At 34.0% G+C, this 19804-nt stretch overlaps 1 long non-coding RNA gene across 1 annotated transcript in view; it reads right to left on the minus strand.

Annotated features, from left to right (window-relative positions):
- Positions 1-19009: 19009 nt before the first annotated feature.
- The window catches only part of LOC127725649 (uncharacterized), a 28627-nt gene continuing 27832 nt past the window's right edge, over positions 19010-19804 (minus strand). Inside the window, exon 7 of the long non-coding RNA XR_007993088.1 lies at positions 19010-19764. This is a non-coding gene — a long non-coding RNA (uncharacterized LOC127725649). The remainder of the gene's footprint in view (positions 19765-19804) is intronic.

Genomic DNA, 19804 nt, shown 5'->3' on the forward strand with positions numbered 1-19804 from the left:
GATTTTTGTACACCATATCCGGATTTCGACAATTAATGTCTCTTCAGTGATGTTAGGAATCGAAACAGTATTTGGAAGGCCATGTAATTTACCTCAATTTAGGATAGACTCTCGAATTTTGAGGAGTCAAATTAGGATGAACGGATCATATAAACCCGAAGGCAAATATAATACAAGCCCAAACGAAAAAATATAAACAAGTCTAAATTGAAAACAACGTTCAAACCTATGATTGCGTTGGATAAAAACCGCAATTTTTATACGTGTGCATGCAAAAACAAATTTTTGTTAGAGGGGTCTAAATACAGCACAAACAACATTTTCCAAAAGACCAAAAAAGTGAAAAAGTATATTTTAACAAAACGCATTTGACTAACAGGTCGAACAACAAATGTTCTTAAACCCTGCTGACTGCCATTGGCGATTGCCAAATAAACGGATCACAAGGTGTAATAAATGGATCTTAATTAAAAATTTAATACCAAACAGAAAACAATAAACTTGCGGCAAAGATGGTATACCGCAAACAAAGGTGCAAAGATTTTTGTACACCATATCCGGATTTCGACAATTAATGTCTCTTCAGTGATGTTAGGAATCGAAACAGTATTTGGAAGGCCATGTAATTTACCTCAATTTAGGATAGACTCTCGAATTTTGAGAAGTCAAATTAGGATGAACGGATCATATAAACCCGAAGGCAAATATAATACAAGCCCAAACGAAAAAATATAAACAAGTCTAAATTGAAAAACCGCAATTTTTATACGTGTGCATGCAAAAACAAATTTTTTGTTAGAGGGGTCTAAATACAGCACAAACAACATTTTCCAAAAGACCAAAAAAGTGAAAAAGTATATTTTAACAAAACGCATTTGACTAACAGGTCGAACAACAAATGTTCTTAAACCCTGCTGACTGCCATTGGCGATTGCCAAATAAACGGATCACAAGGTGTAATAAATGGATCTTAATTAAAAATTTAATACCAAACAGAAAACAATAAACTTGCGGCAAAGATGGTATACCGCAAACAAAGGTGCAAAGATTTTTGTACACCATATCCGGATTTCGACAATTAATGTCTCTTCAGTGATGTTAGGAATCGAAACAGTATTTGGAAGGCCATGTAATTTACCTCAATTTAGGATAGACTCTCGAATTTTGAGGAGTCAAATTAGGATGAACGGATCATATAAACCCGAAGGCAAATATAATACAAGCCCAAACGAAAAAATATAAACAAGTCTAAATTGAAAACAACGTTCAAACCTATGATTGCGTTGGATAAAAACCGCAATTTTTATACGTGTGCATGCAAAAACTAATTTTTTGTTAGAGGGGTCTAAATACAGCACAAACAACATTTTCCAAAAGACCAAAAAAGTGAAAAAGTATATTTTAACAAAACGCATTTGACTAACAGGTCGAACAACAAATGTTCTTAAACCCTGCTGACTGCCATTGGCGATTGCCAAATAAACGGATCACAAGGTGTAATAAATGGATCTTAATTAAAACTTTAATACCAAACAGAAAACAATAAACTTGCGGCAAAGATGGTATACCGCAAACAAAGGTGCAAAGATTTTTGTACACCATATCCGGATTTCGACAATTAATGTCTCTTCAGTGATGTTAGGAATCGAAACAGTATTTGGAAGGCCATGTAATTTACCTCAATTTAGGATAGACTCTCGAATTTTGAGGAGTCAAATTAGGATGAACGGATCATATAAACCCGAAGGCAAATATAATACAAGCCCAAACGAAAAAATATAAACAAGTCTAAATTGAAAACAACGTTCATACCTATGATTGCGTTGGATAAAAACCGCAATTTTTATACGTGTGCATGCAAAAACAAATATTTTGTTAGAGGGGTCTAAATACAGCACAAACAACATTTTCCAAAAGACCAAAAAAGTGAAAAAGTATATTTTAACAAAACGCATTTGACTAACAGGTCGAACAACAAATGTTCTTAAACCCTGCTGACTGCCATTGGCGATTGCCAAATAAACGGATCACAAGGTGTAATAAATGGATCTTAATTAAAAATTTAATACCAAACAGAAAACAATAAACTTGCGGCAAAGATGGTATACCGCAAACAAAGGTGCAAAGATTTTTGTACACCATATCCGGATTTCGACAATTAATGTCTCTTCAGTGATGTTAGGAATCGAAACAGTATTTGGAAGGCCATGTAATTTACCTCAATTTAGGATAGACTCTCGAATTTTGAGAAGTCAAATTAGGATGAACGGATCATATAAACCCGAAGGCAAATATAATACAAGCCCAAACGAAAAAATATAAACAAGTCTAAATTGAAAAACCGCAATTTTTATACGTGTGCATGCAAAAACAAATTTTTTGTTAGAGGGGTCTAAATACAGCACAAACAACATTTTCCAAAAGACCAAAAAAGTGAAAAAGTATATTTTAACAAAACGCATTTGACTAACAGGTCGAACAACAAATGTTCTTAAACCCTGCTGACTGCCATTGGCGATTGCCAAATAAACGGATCACAAGGTGTAATAAATGGATCTTAATTAAAAATTTAATACCAAACAGAAAACAATAAACTTGCGGCAAAGATGGTATACCGCAAACAAAGGTGCAAAGATTTTTGTACACCATATCCGGATTTCGACAATTAATGTCTCTTCAGTGATGTTAGGAATCGAAACAGTATTTGGAAGGCCATGTAATTTACCTCAATTTAGGATAGACTCTCGAATTTTGAGGAGTCAAATTAGGATGAACGGATCATATAAACCCGAAGGCAAATATAATACAAGCCCAAACGAAAAAATATAAACAAGTCTAAATTGAAAACAACGTTCAAACCTATGATTGCGTTGGATAAAAACCGCAATTTTTATACGTGTGCATGCAAAAACAAATTTTTTGTTAGAGGGGTATATATATATATATATGTTACAGATATGTTTGGCTTTATATCATGACCTAATGATGTCCATGTATTAAAAGGGTTGTGTATTTGTACAATTGCATCCTTAATAATGTCGATATGGAATATTTCACATACCTGCAAAGGACTACTAATCCGACCTAATTTTTTCAAAGGGGACTTTTCAGGTGTTACAGTCAACCTTCTTTTCTGAGCAATGTAGGTATTATCGTCAGTTCTTTTCCAAAACTCGCTTACAGCTTTTTGATATTTTGCAGTATCATTAAACTTTGACCAACATTCCGGGCATAAAAATTGTCCTTGTCGTTTATTGGGAACTGGTGTTAACTGAGATCCTGTAATGTTAACGAGAATGTTTCTTGCACTGTCATCACCACAGGGTAACGAGTTTTTCAATAAATATCTGTAATAACCTGAATAGTTTGGCTTTTCTATGAATACTTTGTTACAATTTGCACAAGACATTTTTCAATGCAGTAATAACACACCAAAAGAAAACGCGCCAAACTGACACGTCAGAGTATAGTTAATAAAAAGTTGGCAAACGATGGACGCAATCCGTGCAAAAGAAAAATTCAATTCACTGAAGTCTAAATACAACATGAAATTTGAGGTTAAAGATGAGCAAATTGAAGTAGCTTTGGCAGTTATAAATGGACGAAATGTTTTAGGACTCCTCCCAACAGGCTATATATATGATAAAACACTTTGCATCGTTCTTCCAACTATTCTATCTGATGAGTCTATGATCACGTTAGTGGTATCTCCGCTCACTTCTTTAATAGATGACCAAATATCCAGTCTTCAAGGCTTCAACTTTAGATGTACAAAAATTGGCTCTGATATGGACAAGGATGATATTTTAGGTAGGTAAAATAACTTTTGAAACCTTGCTTGCAATATAAAAAAGAGGACGGTGGTATGAATGCCAAATGACACAAAAAATAACCACTTTAGGTTACCGTACAGCCTTCAACAATGAGCAATCCCCATACCGCATAATTAGCTATAAATGTCTTTTTTGTGGATATATAAATCTCGAGAAATGATGCCATTAATGTATATGGGAGTTGACTAATTAAAAGGATGAATCCCCTTTGTCCCTTTAATTTTCAATTCATTGCTGTAATTTGCATCTTTGTTCCTTTCAATTGACACCTGATATTTGTTCCCCACGTTTCCATTCTCTATTTTGCCAGTAGATCTGTTTTTAAGTCTAATCTTTTATAGATGAAAAAATGGGGAGGGAATATTTAAAAAAAAAATCGGGAGAAAAGTTGCCTGGAGGTCAACGCCCATATTTAGGTTATATGTTTTATAGAAATAAAACATATAGCCTAATTATAGGCGTTGCCTTTCATATAACACTATATACTTGTACTGCGATAACGAGATCATTTATTATTTTAGTAGGTATTAAAGAAGGACAATTCTCTTTTGTGTTTTCCTCTCCGGAATCAGCATTGAGGCCGCAATGGAGAAGTGTTTTTATGTCAGATTCGTGGCAAAATAAAACTTAAATTATTGCAATTGATGAAGCACATTGTGTGTCTGAATGGGAGGAGAGTTTTAGAAAAGATTACCAAAGACTTTGTGAGCTTAGAAGTTTTTTTTATGTTCCTGTAATGGCCTTGACTGCAACACCCACAAAAGAAGTAAAAGCCAACATTTTTAAGTATTTACAGTTATCTGATGAGTGTACAGACATCGTGTTCAAGAGTCCCGACAGAGCTAATATCTATATACAATTCTATAAAAGAGTAACATCTGATTATGATTTAAGTCCAAATGGCTGATTGATCATATACACATTCGTGGTATTGGACGTAGACTTGGTTGTACATATTGGATGCCCAATATCTGTACTTTCTTACTGGCAAGAGGCAGGCCGTTGTGCGAGAGATGGTCGACAAGGGCTAAGTCTAATCATTTACGACATATTCACTGTGTCTCTGAAAACTACCGCTAAAGATATTGCGAAAATCGTACAGAGCAAAGATAACACGTGCATCCGTACGCAAGTACTATCACATCTATCCGACCAGAAAACAGTTGCAAGTCTGTCGGAAAGTAATATATGTAGTGGATGCGACTTGCAACATTGTGATTGTTCTTGCTGCAGATGTTGTTATGTGTGCATTGAAAAATGCCAAATGAGATGTTTTTTCAATGTGCAGACTTTCCTTAACCAAGAACGTGAAGATGACATAAACTAAGTTAGCAATTTCTTATGGCATTTTCAACTAATGGGTGAATGAAGATTGCTTCGCTCGCCCAAGGAGTTGTACATAGTGACCAACTTGTCCGGTTAAAACTGAACTGTATAATAAATGTCAATACTATCATTCCGATTAATGGGTGAATGAAGATTGCTTCGCTCGCCCAGGGAGTTGTACATAGTGACCAACTTGTCCGGTTAAAACTGAACTGTATAATAAATATCAATACTATCATTCCGACTAATGGGTGAATGAAGATTGCTTCGCTCGCCAAGGGAATTGTACATAGAGACTTATCCGGTTAAAACTTAACTGTATAATAAATATCAATACTGTCATCGGTATTTCACTTTCATTATTATTTAAAAACCAAGCATCATTAAAATTATTACCGGGTCAGCTGCATCTCTGCATGCGATTGATTAAGGTAACATATATACTTAAGCATAAATGATCATTCTCATTAATTGAAGCCATGCAAAGTTATCAAACTGTAAACTAAATATAAAATCATTCCTGACATAGATGAAAATGACTGAGATAATTCATCTGTATAGACCGTTAATAGACCAGTTTCACATAAGCGACTTATCAACGCTGATCTCGAAATCTTATGCGCGTTTGAGTTTAAATCCCGCGATAATTAACGATATAATACGTGACAGGGGGCTACATCAATATTAATCAAGTGTATCGTTGTTTTTTTTCATTTTAGTTGTTATTTTAGATAAAAAGAAAGTCTTCACGTAAATTTATCATGTGACATAATAATTTCTTTTATATGTGTACGTAATCTTATAGTAAGGGTTAAACATCATGTGCTCCTATGCAAAGGAGGCTTACACACAGAAGAATAAAATTTCGTTTCGTTAAGGAATCCGTTTTTAGATTAGCCAATTTGAAATTTGTTATATTATGACACATTTTCATTGGATTTAAAACAATATTAGATGACATTTCACTTGTAAGTATGTTTGGACACACATAAAAACCAGGTACGCATGCTAATTTGAAAATTTTTGTTTGCTACGCGATTTTTGCCTATCCCGATATGACCTCGGGTGGCACATTGATAGTAAAAAAATCAATAAATATAAAATAGAAATAGTAAATAATGCCCCCGAGGTCATATGTTATAGGACTAATTCATTGCATAGTTTGATTGTTAGTTGTACATTTGTACATGTTCTGGTTGCCATGGTTTATCCGACATTTACCAATTTGCCACTGGACGTTAAGCAACCAACAATCAATCAATCAATCCGACATTTACCCCATTTTCATAGGTGAACGTTAAGGAATGGGCTAAGACTGTACCTCTCTTAAATGATTCTTAGTACAAGTATGTTTTGCAAGGATTGTATGACCTTGACCTCAACATCATGATAAGGTCACCTATAATTGCCCATACATGACGATTAATTGCCATATTTTGTTTTTTTGCACATTGTCTTGAAAACCATAATAGATAAAGAGACACTAAAGAAAGGAAGAAATGATCAGTAGGATAAGAACTATAGTAGATAAAGATAACTTGTAAAGAGCAAAAATGACGAAAAGACACAATTTTAAGCTCTTTAGAGCCTCTAGTTTCACTATGTTGATTGAACACAATTTTTCGTCACCTTTCTCCAGTATTCTTGAACAGAATGATGATGTTTTGTCCGCAGCTTGGCAGTGCTAACTTATAACATGTGGGCGTTTATCGGATCTGTCAGGCCCCTACTTTATGTTTTATAAAACTTTGAATGAGGAATTGGAATGTGCTTAGGACAACAAAATGTTCATTCTTGTGCCTCAGGATCAGAAGGCAGATCAAGTTGGATTCTTCACATCTTCAAATGTCATATAGTCGGAAGTTTCCATGTGACATATAATAATTGTCATTTACTAGTACCTCGATCTCATGGTGCAATGACTGAACTAAAACTGATAAGAGTTCACCAGACGTTGAGCTCAATTTATGGTTCAGTAGTTAATGTTTTTATTTTCCAGTTCAGTTTCAATTTATTTTGACACCGACGATAGATACATTTTTCATATGAATATTCACTCGTCAGTTTTACTCATCAGCGTTTCGATTTATTTTAACACATGTAAAGACCAAAGCGCATACATAAATTCCAATATTCACTTTTGAACACTAAAGTATGGGCTGCGTATCTGGCGTATATGAACAACTTACCATGAACTTTTTTCTCTACAAGTTATTATTTGGAAAAAAAAGTCCCTTGTATATACATATGTACCTATTATGTTTTAGACGAACATATCCAGTATTGACCTTTCGAGATAATTTTGACATAAAATGCCAAAAGGTGCTGCCGTGAAAGGTTGTACGGTAGGATTGTACAACTGACCTTTTTATAGTAGTTTTACAGTTATTCATAGATATAAGAAGATGTGGTATGAGTGCCAATGAGACAACTCTCCATCCAAGTCACAATTTGTAAAAGTAAACCATTATAGGTCAAAGTACGGCCTTCAACACGGAGCCTTGGCTCACACCGAACAGCAAGCTATAAAGGGCCCCAAAAATGACTAGTGTAAAACCATTTAAACAGGAAAACCAACGGTCTAATCTATATAAAAAACGAGAAACGAGAAACACTTATGAACCACATCAACAAACGAAAACCACTGAACATCAGGTTCCTGACTTAGGACAGGTGCAAACAAGTGCAGCGGGTTTAAACGTTTTAATAGGCGTCAACCTTCACCCTACCTGAAACAATAGTGTAACATCACAACATAGAAAGACACACTATAAAATATCAATTGAGATGGCTTAACTCAATCAAAAGACATATTAACAAAAACAAGTGAACATACACTGAACGAATATTTTTTATCTATGACACAATGCAAATACAAAATTAATAAAACAAGGGGTTAGATGTAAAACAATATCAGAAAGACAACCATAACCTTGGAAAAATGCCGCCAAATAAAATAACGTACACAGGTAAATAAAATTAATTGTGTTGCAAGGTATACATGGAGTACGGAAATATTTTTTACAAAATAAATAATTTTGTTGTTCATAGTACGAGAACAGAAGTGAAAATTTATCGTCTTACCAAACACTTATCAAAGGTGGTATATATCAAAAATAGTGAGACGAGATATAACACTAAATAAGTAAACATTAAATAACAAAAATGCATTACAAATTGTATCAACAGGTCAAATTAACACGAAAGTACGATGTGAGAGTACTCGCAGTTACTGAAAGCTAGTTAAAAGCCAAAAACAATAAATAATAAAAAATTATGCATCAGAGACTAAAATCAACTAAAACACATCCCAGGGATTTAGTGTTTTAACGTCATGGACAGTCAAAGAAGACATGACTTGTGCAATGCCAAAATAAAAGTATCGAAAGGCAGTAGGATAGTTAGGAGTTAACCTTTCAATAAATATGTATAATGTTATATATAGATAGAGTGATCTCTATATAGAAAATGAACGTGGATGTGTATTTATACATCCCAAAAAAACCCGTTTGAAAAGAATACAAATTTAGTTATGTTTTAATTTGCTGATGACAAAATCGATATTTGTGCCAATGTAAACTATATTCAAAGATTTATTACAACATTGGTAAGTATACATTGTTTCACTCCTGATTACACATGCTATGTACATTTAAAAAAAAAAATGCACACAAAAAACGTTTTCAATATTGCAATCAATAAACCAACATCGCTATTGCCATGTCTGAAACAAATTTGGTATTAGACGATAGGCCATAAACTCATTATATCGCTTAAGATATAGAGAAAGCTTATCTTAACATGCTTAATGAATCCTTTAATCTGACAATTTTTTCAGTTTAGACTAATTTTGATTTCGATAGTGATTCTTTTTTTTCGTATGAATAAATCTTTTTTTTTTCATTACTGTATAGGACTTTGTCATTATCCATTTATTCAGTTTGTTGCTGTAGCATTACTACATGTATCAACATAACCAGCACTTATCACCGATTCAAACGTTTACTTAGTCTTTACAAAAATATCTACCGTTTATGACAACATTTTCTATGGTACCGTGGTCTTTGTCTCATTGGCAATGAAACCACATCTCCTTCATTTTTGTATAGTGAAACAATTTTAACGTTTTGAAATGGTACAGTAAAGTATGACAAGATGTATTGGATCAATAAGACGTATACTAATAATACATGTTAAATGATTTGTGAAGTGAAATGTCATTAAACCGACGACTTAAATTATGTTGTAACACGAATGGTAATTTTTCCTTTGATCTTCAAGTGAGTTAACTTCGGTTATTTTTAGAGGAGTGCGTTAACTGAATGATTTTTTAGTTATTGCACCCTCTAATTCCGCCGTTGACCGAATCTCGTTGGAATAGCAAAGGATGGGAGGAGCTTAAACCAGTGCTCTAACTTCCATCTCAGAAGTTGTTAATGCACAGTCTGGCTCCGCCTTCTTCGAGAAGTAAATAATGAAAAAAAAATGTAATAGCAATTACTATACATTTTCCTACTGTTATTTTGGTTGGATTCCTGTATCTATCGTGTCGAAATGATTAATATTCTAAAAAAATATATGTCGCTGGATGTTTAGTATTTTTTTCTATTTTATAAAGATCTATCTCTGTGAATTGATCATGCTTCAAATATTTGTCCCTGGACCTTACTCGCAATCAACAACCATTCCAATCAATTAACCGATCTTTTTACAGTTGTTGGGAATGGAAAAATAGTATTGATTACTTTCATGTATTGGTATTGGAAAATGTTTCCTTCTTATCACAACGTTAAAACTCCTTTGAAACTACACGTACTTTTCGGGTTTGAAGGCAGATAAACATCAAATAAAATTTTGCATCTACCCCCCCCCCCCCCCCCCCCTTTTCCAAGAATTTTCTGGGAGAAAAAACTATTCAATATTAAACACATAAATGGCTATCGAGTCTGAATCCATTTAAATTTACCTGTATCTGAAATACAAATCCATCTGCTGCATGTGTAAATTTTCTGAAAATCAAGTATAGTATCGCGCCATTATTTGATTGACATATTGAAAAGTAAAGTAAAGTTTTATTGGTCAGCATTTAACCTATGTGTCATATGCCATTAATGTTACAAATCATATATAGCCACGCCTTACTCATTAACATATTTAATCCACTCAAAGCTGCGCTTTTCGTGAATTAAATACGTTAACTCGTAAAAGGCGTACTATATATATAACTCAAAATGTAAAATAAATGTCAAACAAAGGCAATATTCATAAATCGATTTAACTGAAACAAATCCGGATCACAAACCAAAACCGAAAAAAACACATCAACTATAAGAGGAAAACAACGAAACAACATAAACACTGAACTGCAACAAAAAGAAACGCCAATATACATAGAAACGGACTATGAAAAAACATGTACTTGTACAAAGAAAAACGCAATTCAATCAATTAAAACAAACGAAATATTTATTGTCTAGGTTATAAATAACCAATTGAACATGCCTCAACCTGACTTGAAATTTCGTATCATGGTGCTTTGTTGCAAAAACTGAACCTTTTCTTCATAGCACTACAAAATGCTGGACGTAAGCTAATTGAAAGCGCGAATCTTCCTTAGGAAGTGACGTGAACACCAATATGACGTGATGTGATGTCATAAAAATACGCCGAACAATAGGCTTCAATGACGTTGCCGCATTTGTGTACTATGGGAATGGCTACATAGACGAAGAACTGCGCCGTAACTTAACGTCATCTCATCTTCCGATTCTGAGCTTCCGCTTAAAACTTCAAAATCATCATCACTCTCTCCGTCAGAAAACTGTTCAGAATCACTGGAGTCGGCCATATTTGATTCACGAACAATATGACGTCAAAAATTAAATCATCATTAAAATGAGACGTAATTATATTCCATGATCCATTAAAAAGCATGACCCAATACAATGTCAAAATAAACATCGAGAATGGACATTATTTGAATAAGGTGTGAATTGATTCTGTTAGACTGTATACAAAACGGCTTGCATACAATTATGTAAAAATGAAGATTAAAAAAAAACAAAAACAAAAAAACGAATTTGGGAACGTAAAATCTGCGGCAAAATGATAAATGGATAGTGACATATCTTTAATATATGTTGGCTTTATAGTTCTACCTCATCCCGTCAATTGTGACGCCATGCCGAATAACATACTCGAATAGGACAACAACCATCTAAAAGCTATCATTGCAATACAGACGTCTGAATACAGCGAATCGGGAGAGCTACTTCAAGAAAATTCGAATGCATATTGAAATTGCTGCATAAAAAATGTTATAATGTAGAAGGCATACAAATCGTTAAGGAGTTAAGCCAGTAAAATGGACGTTGAGAAATATCAAGATGGTATCGGTTTAAGCGCATAAAGATTGCATTTTCTTTCATTTTAAAATTGCAATGAGTCAACACCCAACAATGTGTCAAAGTTGCAGTGAATGTATTCAATCATATACAGGTTTCAGAATCTAAACGGACCTTACTTTTAACCATCTCAAAAACGATATAAAGTATAATAGAGGAAATTGATCCAAGCCTAGCCGTGTTAGTGTGCGACATTTAAAAATTAATTTATCTTAAGATCGGATGATTAAAGTCCAATCAGTCTGGAATGGCATAAGTGTTTCTAATAAACGACAGGGAAATTATTTTGACCAATCACAGCAATAGTTTGAAGTTTCAAGTAAATAAAATTCGAGTACTATTAAAACGTTTGAATAAACTGGTACGAGTTTTGTTCACTTCGAATTTTTATTTCAGTTCAGCAGTCAGCAATGGTCAGAGATACGGTATTGAAAGGATTTTTAACATACTTTTAAGAATTCACCGTTGATGAGGTAAGAAATTACTTACAAAAAACTAAGGTTCCAACCCCCTCTAGCGAAGTTGAGCTATAGACGAATTTGTTTTTTGTCGAGCCTGCGGCTTTTGTCGCAGAAAGCCAGACATAGGGATAGTGATCCGGCGGCGGCGTTAACTAACTTCTTAAAAGCTTAATATTTCTGAAGGTAGAAGACCTGGATGATAGGCAATTACCTAAGGTTGCCTGGACCCAAAAAGTTCCGTAACTTTACCCACCTGGGTCTTTGGGTCCAGGCAACCTTAGGCAATTGCCTATCATTTGTACCTAGTGTGGACAAAAGCTTTGCCGTAGGGACTTTTTTATGAATTAAAGAAGGGAGGGGGTTGGGTCACCCTACCCTAACTTTGGACCTCCATTAAAAAAGTTCCGTAACTTTACCCACCTGGGTCTTTGGGTCCAAGCAACCTTAGGCAATTGCCTATCATTTGTTCCTAGTGTGGACAAAAGCTTTGCCGTAGGGACTTTTTTATGAATTAAAGAAGGGAGGGGGTTGGGTCACCCTACCCTAACTTTGGACCTCCATTAAAAAAGTTCCGTAACTTTACCCACCTGGGTCTTTGGGTCCAGGCAACCTTAGGCAATTGCCTATCATTTGTACCTAGTGTGGACAAAAGGTTTGCCGTAGGGACTTTTTTATGAATTAAAGAAGGGAGGGGTTGGGTTACCCTACCCTAACTTTGGACCTCCATTAAAAAAGTTCCGTAACTTTACCCACCTGGGTCTTTGGGTCCAGGCAACCTTAGGCAATTGCCTATCATTTGTACCTAGTGTGGACAAAAGCTTTGCCGTAGGGACTTTTTTATGAATTAAAGAAGGGAGGGGGTTGGGTCACCCTACCCTAACTTTGGACCTCCATTAAAAAAGTTCCGTAACTTTACCTACCTGGGTCTTTGGGTCAAGGCAACCTTAGGCAATTGCCTATCATTTGTACCTAGTGTGGACAAAAGCTTTGCCGTAGGGACTTTTTTATGAATTAAAATTAGGTGGGGGTAGGGTCACCCTACCCCAACTTTGGACCTCCATTAAAAAAGTTCCGTAATTTTACCCACCTGGGTCTTTGGGGCCAGGCAACCTTAAGCAATTGTTTATCATTTGTACCTAGTGTGGATAAAAGCTTTGCCGTAGGGACTTTTTTATGAATTAAAGAAGGGAGAGGGTTGGGTCACCCTACCCTAACTTTGGACCTCCATTAAAAAAGTTCCGTAACTTTACCCACCTGGGTCTTTGGGTCCAAGCAACCTTAGGCAATTGCCTATCATTTGTACCTAGTGTGGACAAAAGCTTTGCCGTAGGGACTTTTTTATGAATTAAAGAAGGGAGGGGGTTGGGTCACCCTACCCTTACTTTGGACCTCCATTAAAAAAGTTCCGTAACTTTACCCACCTGGGTCTTTGGGTCCAGGCAACCTTAGGCAATTGCCTATCATTTGTACCTAGTGTGGACAAAAGCTTTGCCGTAGGGACTTTTTTATGAATTAAAGAAGGGAGGGGGTTGGGTCACCCTACCCTTACTTTGGACCTCCATTAAAAAAGTTCCGTAACTTTACCCACCTGGGTCTTTGGGTCCAGGCAACCTTAGGCAATTGCCTATCATTTGTACCTAGTGTGGACAAAAGCTTTGCCGTAGGGACTTTTTTATGAATTAAAATTAGGTGGGGGTAGGGTCACCCTACCCCAACTTTGGACCTCCATTAAAAAGTTCCGTAATTTTACCCACCTGGGTCTTTGGGGCCAGGCAACCTTAAGCAATTGTTTATCATTTGTACCTAGTGTGGATAAAAGCTTTGCCGTAGGGACTTTTTTATGAATTAAAATTTGGTGGTGGTTGGGTCACCCTACCCCAACTTTGGACCTCAATTAAAAAAGTTCCATAACTTTACCCACCTTGGTCTTTGGGTCCAGGCAACCTTAGGCAATTGCCTATCATTTGTACCTAGTGTGGACAAAAGCTTTGCCGTAGGGACTTTTTTATGAATTAAAATTGGGTGGTGGTAGGGTCACCTTACCCCAACTTTGGACCAAAATATTTATGTCAATTCGTTTCTCGTTCTATTTGAGTGCCACTCTTACACTTATCACTCTTCCCATCGAAATATAGTAAATACATTACCAGAGTGACGACATACTTTTGAATAATTAGAAAAATGAACTAGTTCTTTGACAAAAGAAGAAAACCGCGTATAATGCTTTTATTTCTTAAGAAAATCTAACAAAAAATACTGGACGTTCCAAAATCAGTCGATTTATTTTTCTTTTCTTTTCAAACGCATATGTAAAGTAGAAGATGTATTTGTATCGTTACATGTACACTAGTTTAGTGTGAACTATTGTTATTAATTGTTTCATTATTATAAAAACAACAACAAACCCATCTCTAATCAGAGAGCACTAAAAAGAGAAAGGATTACCTAATAGGAATTTTAGATGTCCGGTTAAAAAAAAGTTGTATTAGATACACGAATAACTAATTAACTTTGTCTGTGTTAAAATGGAATTGCATTTCGTTCTCCTACTGGAAATTATTGTCATTAGAATTAAAAGGACGTTTTGTGTTATTGCAAGTCTTCGGTTTTTAGGCATGATCATGTTGGCGCGTTTTCTTATTGTTCGCTGGCTTATTGTTCGCTAGCTTGATGCATCTTATTGTTCGCTGGCTTAGTGTTCGCTAGCTTGAGTCTGGTTATTATGAGTAATAGGATAACTATATTTGGTATGTGCGTACCTTGCAAGGTTCTCATGTCTGTCAGACAGTTTTCACTTTACCTCGACCTCATTTCATGGATTAGTGAACAAGGTTATGTTTTCGTGGTCAAGTCCATATCTCAGATACTATAAGCAATAGGTCTACTATATTTGGTATATGGAAAAAAGTTAAATCACAAAAATACTGAACTCCGAGGAAAATCCAAAACGGAAAGTCCCTAATCAAATGGCAAAATCAAAAGCACAAACGTAACACATCAAACGAATGGACAACAACTGTCATATTCCTGACTTGGTACCGGCATTTTCCTATGTAGAAAATGGTGGATTGAACCTGGTTTTATAGCGCTAAACCTCTCACTGGAATGATTGTAAGGTGTACATGTCCAACTGGCGGGTGTCATCTGACCTTGACCTCATTTTCATGGTTCATTGGTTAAAGTTAAGTTTTTGTGTTTTGGTCTGTTTTTCTAATACTGTATGCAATAGGTCAACTATATTTGGTGTATGGATATATTTTACGATGTACATGTCAGTCTTGCAGGTTTTATTTGACCGTGACCTCATGTTTACAGTTTATTGCTCAACGTTAAGTTTTTGTGTTTTCATCTGTTTTTTCTTAAACTATAAGCGATAGGTCAACTATATTCGGTGTAATGAATGATTGTAAGGTGTATATATAAATAAGAATGTATGTCTGTCTGGCAGTTATCATCTGACCTTGACCTCATTTTCATTGTTCATTGGTCAATGTTAAGTTTTCCTGGTTAAGTTTGTTTATTCGATACTATATGCAATAGGTCAACTATATTTAAAGCATGGAATGATTGTCAGGTGTACATAGATATAGGAAGATGTGGTACGAGTGCCAATGAGACAACTCTCCATATATAAATAAGAATGTATGTCTGTCTGGCAGTTATCATCTGACCTTGACCTCATCTTCATGGTTCATTGGTCACTATAAAGTTTTCATGGTTTGGTTTGTTTCTTGTATTCTATAAGCAATAGGTCAACTTTATTTGGTGTATGGAATGATTGTAAGGTGTACATGTATTTCTGGCTTAGTTTGTCCGACCTTGACCTCATTTTCTTTGATCATGTGAAGTGTATGCGATACTTAAAATAAAACTTGATATTTAAGACTTTTAACATAAAATCAATGGTCAGTAAAGCAGGCGAGACATTTCAGCGTGTGCACTCTTGTTCTTCTTATGTTCGGAATCCTTTTGGTCAACTAGCTCCTTATGTATTTATGTATTTATACATTCTTGGGCTCTTGGCTTTCATATATTTTGGTTTGAGCGTTCGTCATTAAGGGTAATCCAGAAAAGCGCTTCGGACGCACCAACTGTATTAAGTTTAGTGGGTTTTTTTTCATTTGCAAAGAAAATATGAACAAAGAATGCATTTGAGGTAATAAACATTGACTTGATTTATTTTTAAATAGTTATACAGTGACGAACATGAACACATATAAAAAAAAGAACAACAACAAAACAACAACACAATACAAAAACACAATACAACAACAAATACAACAATTAAAAACAACAATAAATACAACAATAAAAAACAACAACAAAAACAAAACAATAACGAAAGAAAAGAACAACAAAATAAAGTACAATAAATCAAAAACAAACAAACATTAAAAGACAATGTTGCTAAAATTTTAAATTATACCTTTTCTTACATAGTTATATACTATAAATATGTATACTTAAAGTTTTTGAGAGGTCAATTTTTGTCTAAATTAAAACTTAAGTTCAGGGACTTATTGTAAAACCATTTTCCTCTTTCGGGTAGTGAAATTACAAAATAAATTACATTAACACGATTTATATGAAACTACGAATATCTTCTACAATAGTTTATAAGTGGAAAATATACTTTATATACCCTAAATGCTTTGTATCGAAAGGTGATAAAGCTTGATTGAAGCTCATGAGCAATATCAAAAATATTCCATGTGATCCGGAAATATATGAAGAAAAAGTATTTATATTAATGACTGTCAACAAGATTTTACTGTTGAAATTTAACCTTTGATTTGTAATTATCAAGAATTGTGAAAATGTTAAACACCAATAAGGTTAGATTAAAGGGGCATTAGCTGTCAAATTCATCTTCACCGATTTAACTCAAATTCTCATATTTGATTTATAACAAACTTAAACGTATATCCAAATTACAAAAAGTTTAAAATAAACAATTAACAATGCATGGATTCGATAATGTGTATCAATATCTTATGTGTATTTTAGTACAGACGCCATCTAATTAACCATCGAGGTGGCCTACGAAGACTGGTATGAGTGCCAATGAGACAACTCTCCATCCAAGTCACAATTTGTAAAAGTAAACCATTATAGGTCAAAGTACGGCCTTCAACACGGAGCCTGGGTTCACACCGAACAGCAAGCTATAAAGGGCCCCAAAAATGACTAGTGTAAAACCATTCAAACAGGAAAACCAACGGTCTAATCTATATAAAAAACGAGAAACGAGAAACACTTATGAACCACATCAACAAACGACAACCACTGAACATCAGGTTCCTGACTTAGGACAGGTGCAAACAAATGCATCGGGTTTAAACGTTTTGATAAGCGCCAACCTTCACCCTACCTGAAACAATAGTGTAACATCACAACATAGAAAGACACACTATAAAATATCAATCGAAATGGCTTAACTCAATCAAAAGATATATTAACAAAAACAAGTGAACATACACTGAACGAATAAATTTGATCTATGACACAATGTAAATACAAAATTAATAAAACAAGGGGGTTAGATGTTGAACAATATCAGAAAGACAACCATAACCTTGGACAAAATGCCATCAAATAAAATAACGCACAGGTAAATAAAAATAATTTTGTTGTAAGGTATACATGGAGTACGGAAATATTTTTTACAAAATGAATAATTTTGTTGTTCCTAGTACGAGAACAAAAGGGAAAATTTATCGTCATACCAAACACTTATCAAAGGTGGTATATATTAAAAATAGTGAGACTAGATATAACACTAAATAAGTAAAATAACAAAAATACAATTGTATCAACAGGTCAAATTAACACGAAAGTACGATATAAACATAAATAGAGATATAAATAGATAGCGAAAACGTGTAATTAGATTTTTCTAGGTCTGTTTGATTTCATATTATAGGTTAAAAAATGTGTAAATCATCGTTTTTACCTGTATAAGAATGAGTTTTTGTGGATCGCATCAGTCAACCAAATGGTTTACCCTTGTTTCACTTTCAATGTTGACATTCTTTTCCTTTTAGTAGTTGAGCACGCCTAGTTCATGCGTAACCGATCTCTAGCTAAGGGGTTAAACTTGCAAGTGAATAATTCAACAGCGATGTTTCTTAGCTTATTTTAACTAAATTGAACCAAACTGGCTGCTAAAAGCGATTTATTATTTCACTATTTCACTTTAATTAATGATTAAACAAAAAAAATCATATTTTATATTTTTTATATCTCGTAGCTAATGCCCCTTTAAAATAATATTATTCTTCATGATACGTTAGTAGTAAAGTTAGATATAGAAATCATATAATCTGTGCAACTTTATAATTAAAATATTGTACGGTTTTTTTTAACAAGCATCACTGTAAAATGTGATAAATATTAAACGAAAGAGATAAATAGGCAAACGTTGCAAGATCTGGTCACGAAAAACAACAGTTGAATGATTATGAAAAATTTAGACAAGACAGAAAAAACGAATGATACATAAATGAATAAATATAAAATAAGACAATGAGACAGTATCCCCACGACAACAAACTACCTATAAGAGTAATCATTTAGTGTTTAATAATAGAGTGGATTCTGTGTAATATATATTGTCTCAGACTAGTTAACCCAGAGACTAGAGTAAATTAAACAAACACTTTAAACGCTTTGCGTTTTTACCAAAGTGTCGCAAGGACACAAAAACTAATATATATCATGTATATTGAAGGACAACCACTGACGCTGTTCCTGAATTCTGACACGAACGTGTCAAGCGATTTAAACTTGCAGTTTTTCGTTCTCAAACCTTTTTAATATCGATCAACTGAATAACACATAGCAAATAAAAGAATGTGAAATAAAAAATCTGTGCATAAAAAAGCTTTTACACCATAACAAACATTTACGTCATATTTCAGTATACTGAGAGTTACTAATGAGAGGACAAAAATATACTGTTGATGAACACATTGCTTTTGGCCGATTTAAGTGTAACATATTAAAAATTCTTTGTTAGCAGTTCACTTCCGTATTTTTGGTGGTGTTAGTTTTGCTTAATCTGTAAATATAAGTGTTTTGTGAAAATTTGTTCGTTTTTTCATCGTTTTTATTTTTGGTCGTGGTGTTTTTATTGCACTTATGATTACTATTGCACCCTTGGTATCTTCTCTCTCTCTCTCTCTCTATTTATTTTAAAAGTATTTGAACTTGCTTACAGTAACGTTGAACATTTTTGTTTCATTATTATTTTTTAATCATGGAATTTCTTTTGTGAAATTATTTACATCGTCTTTACAAATCGCTTTTCTAAAGTGGTCTTCAATTATTTTGATAAAGTAAAATTAATGAATTTAATTTTTCCATTATCTCTAAAATGAGATTTAACATTTCAAAAGCTGAACTTATTTATCAAAATGTCTTTTTTCCATTTATTTTACTAATGAACTGAATTTTATTAGCATAATCCGCAGAGTTTCCTTTGTTGAGGAATCAAACATTTGATGCTTTATGACTGAACTGCATAGCAGATGTCAGTAATCGCTTTATATTCCAGTTGATGAAATTGACTATAATACATTGTATTTAGATAATTATTGTCACATACAAACTATTCAGAAATATTTTTTATCTATTTTAAATCTACTATGTTTTTCGGTTAAACGCCAACACAAAAATCTTATACAAACTTCCTAAATTTAACTTGACTTAATCAGCATGCTGAAGAAAGTGTTTTTGGATCTACAATAAAAACAAAAACAATAAGCAAATGTATGTTAGG

Source organism: Mytilus californianus, unplaced genomic scaffold (genome assembly GCF_021869535.1).
Source record: "Mytilus californianus isolate M0D057914Y unplaced genomic scaffold, xbMytCali1.0.p SCAF_15, whole genome shotgun sequence".
Lineage (NCBI taxonomy): Eukaryota > Metazoa > Mollusca > Bivalvia > Mytilida > Mytilidae > Mytilus > Mytilus californianus.